The 10,437-nt window shown below is 32.6% G+C and overlaps 1 protein-coding gene across 1 annotated transcript in view; it reads right to left on the reverse strand.

The window, feature by feature from the left end:
• Positions 1 to 6,706, reverse strand: part of LOC129233676 (protein timeless-like) — a gene marked incomplete at its 3' end in the record, with an annotated part of 97,211 nt that extends 90,505 nt beyond the window's left edge. Inside the window, exons 1-2 of the mRNA XM_054867656.1 lie at positions 6,602 to 6,706; positions 6,082 to 6,176 (exon numbers count right to left, since the gene is read on the reverse strand). The remainder of the gene's footprint in view (positions 1 to 6,081; positions 6,177 to 6,601) is intronic.
• Positions 6,707 to 10,437: the final 3,731 nt, after the last annotated feature.

The raw sequence follows: 10,437 nt of genomic DNA on the forward strand, positions 1-10,437 counted from the left end.
TATATATATATATATATATATATATATATATATATATATATATATTATATTAGTAGATCTAATACTTTCAGAAACTGTTAATAACAGACGTTTAGTACGTAAACTAAGTGCGGGTTCGGTCCAAAGATTGGACACGTAGCCATCTGCCTTGTAATGTTCCCTATTTCCTATTTTTTTTTTGGACGTTTCTTTTGGTCGCTGGAGTTAATGTTTGATATGTGCTCTTTTAACTAAATATTAGTGAGTACTAACTACACTTTATAACAAAAAAATCGACGCACCAAGAAGGAGTGGTTCGATTGAGACGAAAATTGGTGGATAGGAAGACAATGCACAGAATAGTAAATGATTAAATTCTCAGAACAATTGAATATTTTATGTCGGAGTTACACTAACAAATTCAACAAGTTGTTGACCTGCCTCTAGCCTGGATACAAGCTGAATCAAGGCGTGGAAAGATCGATAAAGCTCCCGGAGTGTGTCCTGCTGTATTTCCTGCCAAATTTGCTCCAATTGTCAAACGAGGTTATCAACATTCATTGCCAGATGCAATCGCCATCCCAACATATCCCAGACATGCTCGATGGGAGAGAGTTCTGGCCACGGAAGAGTTTGACAAGCTTGCAGACAGTTCACAGCAACACGTGCCTTATGTTATCTGGCATTGTCCTGCTGAAAACGAACCTAGAATACTGCAAAAAGAACGGCAGCAAAACAGGTCTTAAGACGTCGTCGACGTACCGCTGTGCAGTAAGTGTACCTCTAATTACGGCCAAAGGGGTCCAGCTACCAAAGGAAATGGCACCCCAGACCTTGATGCCTTGTTGAGGGCCAGTGTGACGTGCAAAAGTCAAACCTACCCTGGGTGTCCCTAAACGCGTCTTCGATGATCGTCAAGACACAGTTGGAAGCAGGATTTTTTGCTAAAGACTATACGTCCCCAGTCGGCATCATTTCAACCTGATCGAGCCATGCGCCACTGTTATCTAGCTCAGCAGTGTGTATGCGTCAGTGGCAGGTGGAGTAACGGTCGGCGCGAGCGTAGATTTCGCTGTCCCAACCGTCTGTAAATGGTCATGATGAACACTGGGGTTTGGGTTGAACGTCTGATGCTTCATAGAGATGAAGAAAGCGCTGTGACAGCTGATCGGACAATCACTCTGTCATCACATCAGTTTTGACCCTAGGTCGACCGCCACCATCCTGACGCTGAAATCAGCCACTTTCCACCCATCCTTGCCGTCATCTTCGAATCGCCGTATGGCTTCGACTCAAATGATAAACGATTATCCGATTAGACCAACCGGCCTCATTCAATCCAATGATACGACCTCTTTTAAACTGTGACAGTTGCTCGCAATGAGCACGAACCATGCGGCAAGACATTTTTAAGTTGTTGAAAGGTAATCTGAATCGCAATCAAACCGAAAGTTTTAACAACTGTTGAAGAACTGCTCTTTATATACATCTGTTGAATGCGCAGTTTCGATGCGCTGGAGGTCAAACTTTTCATTCATTGGACGCCAAATTTTAATCATTTGCATATCTGCTCAAAACACTCATGCATACAAAATTTCAAAGCAATCGAATGATTGGTTCTTGGTGCGTCGATTTTTTTTTTTTTTTTTTTTTTTTTGTAATAGAGTGTGTTTTACGAAATGCGCTGAAATACAGGGTGTTTTGAAAAGTCCTTGACAAATTTTAAAAATTCATAGAAAATCATCAAATTGTATGAACATGCGTTTTGGGCCATAATACTTCACAGGTTCAAGATTTTTTTATGACATCGTAAAGAAAAAGGGAAAAAAGTAATTGTGCGTAATTTACACTGACGGCTGTATCATCACCAGGGCTGCAGAGTCGGAAGGAAAATCGCCGATTCCGACTCCTGGATTTTGAAACGTCCGACTCCGGCTTTTTTTCTTTATATTTTTCAATTTTTCTCTCTCAGGGGAAGGGGGGGGGGAACCCTAGTGATTGAAATATTAGTTCCTTTTTCTGAAATTTTCGCGTCATGTTTTATTGCAAACGTTAGATGCATACGAAGTTGGATATTCCAATAGTTGCGATTTTTAAAGAGAGATTACTCAAAACCCCCATTTTATGAAATAATGAGAAGGATTAATTTGCTCTCCTTTTAATGTTTATCAAATTAATGTTGATCAAGTCAAGTGAATTCAATTTTTGAAAGCTGTAACTTTAGAAAAAGAAGCTTTTTTGCAAAGCCCTCGGGTGACACCCATCGGAGGTGGGAGGGGGGGGGGCGGGTAGTTTAAGAATTTATAAAAATTTTAATACTTTGATTCTGAGAGTTTTCCCCAATAAATCTTATATAATATTTCTTCTATAAAATTTCAACGATAGTGTTGCTGGAAGAGGATGGGTATATATGCGTCTGAAGCAAATTATACATCAAATCCGGCGGTATACAGCTTTGTACAAATATCTTTGAAACGATACCTATATTTCACCTTCGCTAGATTTTTGAATTTGAATTTCATTGGCTGTTTTAGAATAACCTTAATATAGAGATATTTAAGATTAACTTGTATTGAGCGTTGTAATCAAGAAATCATACACGGATTGAATTTCATGCCTTTTAATGAGAACCAAGTTTATAGAATAGTCTTGAGATTAAAAAATAATAATAAAAAAAACATTTGTTGTATTTTATTGGATCTTTTGGATTAATGATTTTGTGCCAAAACTCGTTTGAACTTGCCGTCCTCAGAAGTTTCCACCCAGGCTACTGGCCCCGCCTTGCTCCAGAGATACATTTTTTTTAGTATTTTATAGCTGAAATCAAAGTAAAAAAAAATGTTATTTAAAAGTGAATTACTTGCGATTCAAAAACTGCTTCTACCTTTAAAATATTAGGGAGCGAAACCTTTGCTGACAGTTGCTATTAGTCGAAGAATGTTATTAAAACAAGGAAACTAGCGGATCGGCGGAGGTAGCTATTACAGAAAGTGAAAGTTCGATAAATAAAGAAGCCAGCTAAATACCAATGACACTTATTTTCTTATTAGTAAGTGCTCATACATAAATTGAACCTATTCGTAGTCAGTTTTTTTTTTAATGTAAGGAAAATTAGAAAAAAAAAGTCCAGAGTCGGAGTAGGCATGTTTTTCCAACCACTCCGACTCCTTTACCCCAAAATTAGTCCGACCCTTCGACTCCGACTTCACAGCCCTGATCGTCATAGTAAGAAAAACAAACTCACTGTTTTTCTAACTGTGGCGATACAGCCGTGAATGTTACTAATGTAATATAATTACTTTCTTTTTCTTTTTTTTTTACGATGCCATAAAAAAGTCTTGAACCTGTGAAGTATTATATGGCACAAACCATATGTTGATACAACAATTTGTTGCTTATTTATAAAGTATTAAAATGTGTCAAGAACTTTTCGGACACCCTCTAGGGGTATATCAGAAATAAAAAGCGCCATATTCCTTTAAGCAAAGCATGCTATGGAAAATCTAAGTTTCTCTTGCCTTGGTGCAATGACGGAAAAATTACCTTATCCGAATAGTCAGAGTCAAAACTTAACTGATTAAATCAATAAGGTGTGGCGAAATAAAATCATACACATTTGTTTAATTTTCCTACAATAATGCGTTTTTGTTTCCGAAGAGTCGAGATTGAGAGACACCGTCTTCGAAGGGTAAAACCGTGTAATAGTGTAAATGTAAAAAAGAAGAGCTGTAGAAATTTGAATATTAGTGTTTGTGCACTTTTTAAAAACTTTTCATTCTCTGTCTCTTCTTACACTGTAAAATCGATTCTTCAACTTATTACTTATTTCCAATTTGAAATTCGAAATTCGTAAAAATAGATTTTTTTTCGGCTAATATTTAAGCACTTGGGGAATCGGAAAAAAATTAATTGAAATAAAAAATATTTTCTATGTGTGCGGATAGAATGTTTATAAGACGACTTTTGCGCCCCGCGTCGATTCTTTTATTCCAATCGTGTTAATGGAAGATAACTTTTTTTTCTTTTTAGAAAGCAATCCTTAATTGAAAAGTATTTAATCTGTCAAAATTTTTTTGAACTTTTGTTAACATTTTACATTTTTTGAAAATTTTATTAAAAAATTAATTTAATTTGAAAATCAGATTAATGCAATTTGAAAATGCACTACAGATTTAACGCTGCCTGAAGCACTTTTTTTTCCCATAAATGTACACATTTTCTTGACCACTTCATTGAATTCGGTTTCATAAAAAAAAAAGAAAAACTAGAAAATCAGTTTTGCTTCACAAAACGTATAAGAAAAACGAAGTCGGAGATTAAAAAACAAAAAAAAAAAAAAGCAAAATTCACGTGTTCAAATCTCGTGAGCTCTTAACCGTTACATAACAACCGAAGATATTTTTATCTGCGACTTGGAGAATCTTATCATTCTAAGCATAAATAAAGTAACTCCCGCCCTACTAATCTTTTCTGTCAAAAAGCTCTTTAATGAAATCTACGAAAATACGAACTTCAAAATAAATCAGAAAATAAATAACGATCATAAATTGGGGGAAATATGTCACTTGGAGGAAAAGGAATATTTGGCGATAAACTAGACGACCATGAACTCAAACAAACCCCGCACTTGATTATCCCATTCGGCCATTTAAAAATGGCTGCAGAGAATACATGTTCTTGAAGTAGCGAAAGAATTTAAAAAGAAATAACAAGGGAAAGTTATAGTTTACGTTCTTTTGAGTTAATGCTTCAAACATAACATTTAAAACAGAAAATTTGTTCATAATCTGTTCAACAAAGAAAGAAAAAGAAATTCAATTAATTGTTATCAGTAGGATTAATAAGAATATTGCTGTACTACTAGCTGTTTCCACCACGAGCAATTCGTGTTAAAAAATTTGAAGTAGTTGCTTACGGCCTGCAGCGGAATTTAATTGGTTAGCAAGTTAGCATACATATTAGGTTGGGGAAAAGAATGGATATTTTAGATATGTGACTTCTAAAAGTAAAAAAAAAAGTTATGCATTGGCACCTGAACTATGAAAAAAATAATAAATAAAAAAATATTTATGTCTTCAGATCGTGCATGAGCTTCAAAATTTGAGGAAAAAGAAGTTAAAAAATGGGTACATTTCAAATATTTAAAATTAAAATACAGATAATTCCTTTTTTTCTGAGATATTTTAAACGATTTCTTTCATAAAACTCTTTCCACAAATCTTTAAAATTATTTACATTCCTTAACAGTTTTCAGTTCTCGCATAAGCTGTCAAGTTTCGTGAAATTAACTAAATCCCGTCATATATATATATATTTTTTTTCGTATATTGCAGTGTTTATTTATAATCCACTTTCACTTTTTCGCAATAAACGTGCACTATGCAACTTCTCACTGGTAATGCCATCAAATTTCATTACGTTAACAACACAGAACCCGCCACAAGTTAAAATAGCTACTTAAAATAATACTTACGCTTCAATTAAGATTATTAAAGGTTTCTTAAATTCAAAATTTACTTGTTTTAGTACTTCCAATTCCTCATTCATTTTTCTGATTCTATATCACAACATATTTGTCACTTAAAAACAAAATTATACATTTTCGAAATTTTACTAATCTAAATTAATGCAATTGACTTAAATGTATAGTATCGTTAAAACAAATGTGAATTTTAAAATTTTAATTCTAAATATAACTTTAAAAATAAAATAATTAAACAAATACACGGACACGAAAAATTGAATATTTCCTTAATTTCACATTTTTAAACAAGAACATCCATTCCAAAAAAAAAAACCTATACTTAAACCAATAACTTATTTAAAAAATACCTTAATAAAAAAAGAAAAAGCAAAAATTCTTAACTTTACAATACAATGTTGAAGTTTGTACTTATGGCGGGGGTGGGGGAGGGGATCAAGGCAAAACGGTCTGCTGCGAGATTGCGAAACTTCAATAGTTCCCCCACGCATGATCAATTTAAAAATTACACTAAAATTATGGCAGAAACAAATCCATTATCTTTTAAACATAAAATTGCTTTAAAAAGGAAAATAAAACATTTATACACAAAAATGTGAGAGGAAGCATTTCATACTCACATTTGTCACGGTATCACAAATATGCAAGGCAAGTCGAACATTCCTATTAACGACATCTTCATTTTGCAATGCTGTTTCCAACTTTTCAAGAACCTCTAAAATAAAATCAAAACTAATCAGACTATTTCTATCGCATAATAAAGAAACATAGATCAATATAAATTTTCAGCAGAAAAACGTGAAACTCATAATAAAGTCTTTGCTTATTTTTGTAATGCACAGTAAAATCCGTGTGTGTGTTACTGAGAAAGTCCGAAATCTGGAAAATGTCGACATTAGCCGATGAATATGAAAGTTTACATGAATAAGATATCAGCGAAAGACCAAATATTTTCGGTGAATCACCGGTGAAAGTTGACATTTTTCAAATGAATAGTTTGAAAAAAAGAAAAGAAAAGAAAAAAAAAACGTGATTGAAAAAAAATATTGAGTCTTGATGCACACAACTTTTACATACGACTGTTGTTGGATGACAGACGCTTCATTATTTATTTCAAAATACTATAAAAAGAGGATTTACAGATTTGGAAGTCATTCGTGATACATCTTTGGGGGCCTCTTATAGAGATGAACAGAACCACGTAAAATACTTTTCTTGCGCTTTTTTGGATCCCCTTTGGGCTGGAGTGTGTCGTAGAGGTCGCTCACAATTGCGACATGGTAAATCGCTACGCATTCAGGGGAAGAAAACACCTGAGCAAATATTGTGCTCGCACACGATATTTTAATTGCATTTTTGAAAATATATCAAGATGAGAAAAAGAAATCAAGTATAAGCGTTCATCATTATTTTCTAAGTGCAATCTTAGATATTTAAGCAAACTAAATTTATGCTTGCTCTGAAATGATACATCGGCATTAATTGCACTAGTATCACATAAAGCACTATTTTAGGAAGCTTGAAAATGCAAACACGCTGCGAGCGATTTATAAAACACTATTATCTTTCAGCTGTTTAAGAACACAACACACTCAAAAGAATGAAATCATTTTCATGTTTCTAAGGTTTTTCACTGCTTTATCAGGGATAATAATATATCCGTAATAAAATAATTCTTCAGAAGTATATATAGTGTCATATCAAATAACTTATGAATTCCGACTTCTTTCAGTCGAGTTCAGTCAATGTGATAACTTAAGAAAATCGTATTACTTTCAGATGCATCCATGAATGAAGACAAGAGTCAATTGTTTACTATTTTACAAACTAAAGCTCTATAATCACAGATAATAAGCACAGAATTCATTTAAGAAGAAAGCGTTGGCAACTGGCAAGTGGAGAACAACTTATGAAATCTAAAAAAAATATGCTCCGATTTGAGATTTCATTCTTAAAGTCTTGCTTGGTGCCATATTCCGAACGCAGGTATCTAAATTATGATTTAGTTTTGTGTTTCGAGATTAATTAAAACCGCAAAAAAAGGGAAAAAGAAAGACATTGTTTAAATGTTGCTGAAATAAAGCCTCCTTTCCTTTTTCTTTTCTTTTTTGCAGTGAGAGGATCCAAACGTAGTGTACAATGCACAAGAAGAATATTTTTAAGTCGCAAATGATTGAAATTCGACTAAGTGTGTTAGAATCTCATATCTTTTTTCCATTCAGTCGTGTTCTTTTTGAAGGAACGGCAGAAATATATTTTCTGTTTACTTTTAGACAAAAATCTAAGATTTCACAATTTAAAAAGAACAACGGCAAAAAACAAAGTGTGTTTACAGGCTCTAATCTCTCGGTTTTTTTTTTTTTTAATCGCTCGCGTTTTTCTTGAAAGAACGTTACAAATATATTTTCTGTTTACTTTTAGACAAAAATGCAGGATTTTACATTTTGAAATAACAACGAATAAAAAATTTTATAATAGATAAAATTTTGCAACTACTGCTAATCTAAGTTTTTAAAGAAAGATTTTTTCCCTCAAAATAGGGAAATAAGGTGAAAATTTCGCCAAAAAAGTTCAAAAAAGTGAAGCTACAAAATAAAAAAATAAATAAATAAAATAATTAAATAATAATAAAAGAAATAAATAAATAAAACCGTTGTGAGGCGCACACCCTCAAGGTGCAAACGAATTTCAGTCAAATTTCACGTCTTTATGCATGGGAAAAGAAATGCGAGCCAAAATGGCTGAAAATTTAGAGCAGTTAATAAAATCGAAACCTATCGTCAAAAATGTACTAAATATCTATCAGAAGAAAGAGGAAAACGTACTTAAAGAAATGAAAAATGCGACAGAAAATTCAGAAGTCGAAACAACCACTCCTTCCTCTTTAAAAGCCATAAAAATGAGGAAAGGGGATCCGAAGGGGTGTAAAAAAAAGAAACCACTGAGCTTTGGTTTTTTCATTCTATGTGTACAACACCAGTTCGTTCACAAGAAGTGAGAAGCTATAGAGTTTAATTTGTTATTTTTATTATGTGCATCTAGTATTCGTATCTATTTAGGAATAATGTTCCTCACTGCCAGTTCAATTTTCATCTGAATTACGCAACAAAATAGTCGGTAGTTTTATGATTTCAGTATTTGAAGAGATCATTCATTTTTCGGAAGTTGGGGCTTCAAATTCACGGCTAAGATGAAGAAAGGATAGTACAAAAATTGGATCTTTAAACAACAAAAAAATTTTGTCGAATTAAAATTAAAACAAAAATTTGCTGGTATGTTCTTATTTTTTTTAACTTTCTTTTCTTCTATGTATTTTCTCTTTCTTTGTTTATGTACGTCTCTGTTTCCCTTTTCTTTCCGTTATCTTTCTTTTTCAATTTTTCATTTATTTTCTCTTCTTTCTTTTTCCTCTTCTGTTTTTCCCCCGTCTGTGTTTGAAGCTTTGAACAGTCGATGCTCATGATCTCTTTAACGCTAAACCATGGGTTTTAACTATTTATTATCAACGTGTTACGGCGAACTATGCAAGACGTTTTAATAGATATACTCTCCAGTCATGAGAGTAAAAACAGTAAATGTAAACCATATCACAAAAAAAAAAAAATGAATAAGAAATAAAGAAAAAACAAAACATCAACAACTGATAGGCTAGCTGGAATAGAAATTAACTCATGCGTTTCAAAACTAAAATAAAATAAATATTATAAATATTCAGTGATGAAACTGAAAAATGCGCATTTACAAATATTTTTTTTAAATGATTTTTTTTTTGCACTAAATCAATAAATAATGGCAGAAAGCTAAACATTCCAGTTTCAATAGCTCTTTAATATCATTATTATTCATTTACAGTAAACATTATTTTTCTGATACTTCTTATAGAACTGCTTTGTCTTACAGGAAATTTGATGAAATTTGAAATGTTATCATGTTTCTTATGCTCCACCAGCCACTCAGCGAGCAATTTTCAATTTGGTCAAAAATTACGCTGAATGTAGCTGAAAAGTTTGAAAGAGCAAAGGTTGCAGATTTTTTTAAAAAAATCAGCAGCTTTTACTGCCCAGGTGCAGCGTATTCAAATTATCAATAAAGATTATTTTGTAGCGGTTTAAAATTACAAACATTTCTTATACTCCAAATATGGGCATGCCTATTAACCGACCTATAAGAAAACTTCAGACGTTCAAAACAAAAATAAGACACGGAGTTGAGATGTCGAGGATAAGATCATTCGAACAAGAGAAATTTAGCCCGATTTTTGATAAAAATGATGTTTACGAAGGTAATAATGATGATGCTAGAAACAAAACACATCACTCGTAACTCATTTCCCCTAGTGCTTAGTTCCATTTTTTAAGCTTTTCTCTTAATGTAGTCAAATACTTTTGTCGGAGAATTTTATGATAAATTAATCCCAATTTCATATTCATATAAATTTTGTATTTTATATTATTTCGAATGTGTAATATTTTACTTAGTTCTTTGCTTGTGTGACAAAGTCAGCTTACCGATTATGGAAATGGCAAGTCAAACTTTTACTCCCCCTGAGAAATACATCAATATATATTTAAGCACTATTTGTTTGAGAAAAATTTTAAGTTATCAAAATTCGATATATACTCAGATAACAATGTAAGGAACAGCTGGAATTTACGCCGAAAATATTTCGCCAGCGATATTTTTGTGAAATGCAGTAAATAATGTCATGTCCCAATGCACGCAGAAATAGGGAATTAGTATTTTTAAAATAAAATACCATAAAATATAATTTTGTTATCTTTTCCGGTATTGTTGATGCAATGCATTTAAACAGTATGCAATTGCAACTTTAGAAGAAATAATTCTCCGACAAAACAATCCCTTCTGAACAGCAGGAAAAATGAGTAAAAATTCATTCATATAAAAAATATCCCAGCTATTATGGAAGAAATACACAACATTGCATTTTATTGCGCGTAAAAAGATATTCAGGCATC

Source organism: Uloborus diversus, unplaced genomic scaffold, assembly GCF_026930045.1.
Source record: "Uloborus diversus isolate 005 unplaced genomic scaffold, Udiv.v.3.1 scaffold_614, whole genome shotgun sequence".
Classification (NCBI taxonomy): domain Eukaryota; kingdom Metazoa; phylum Arthropoda; class Arachnida; order Araneae; family Uloboridae; genus Uloborus; species Uloborus diversus.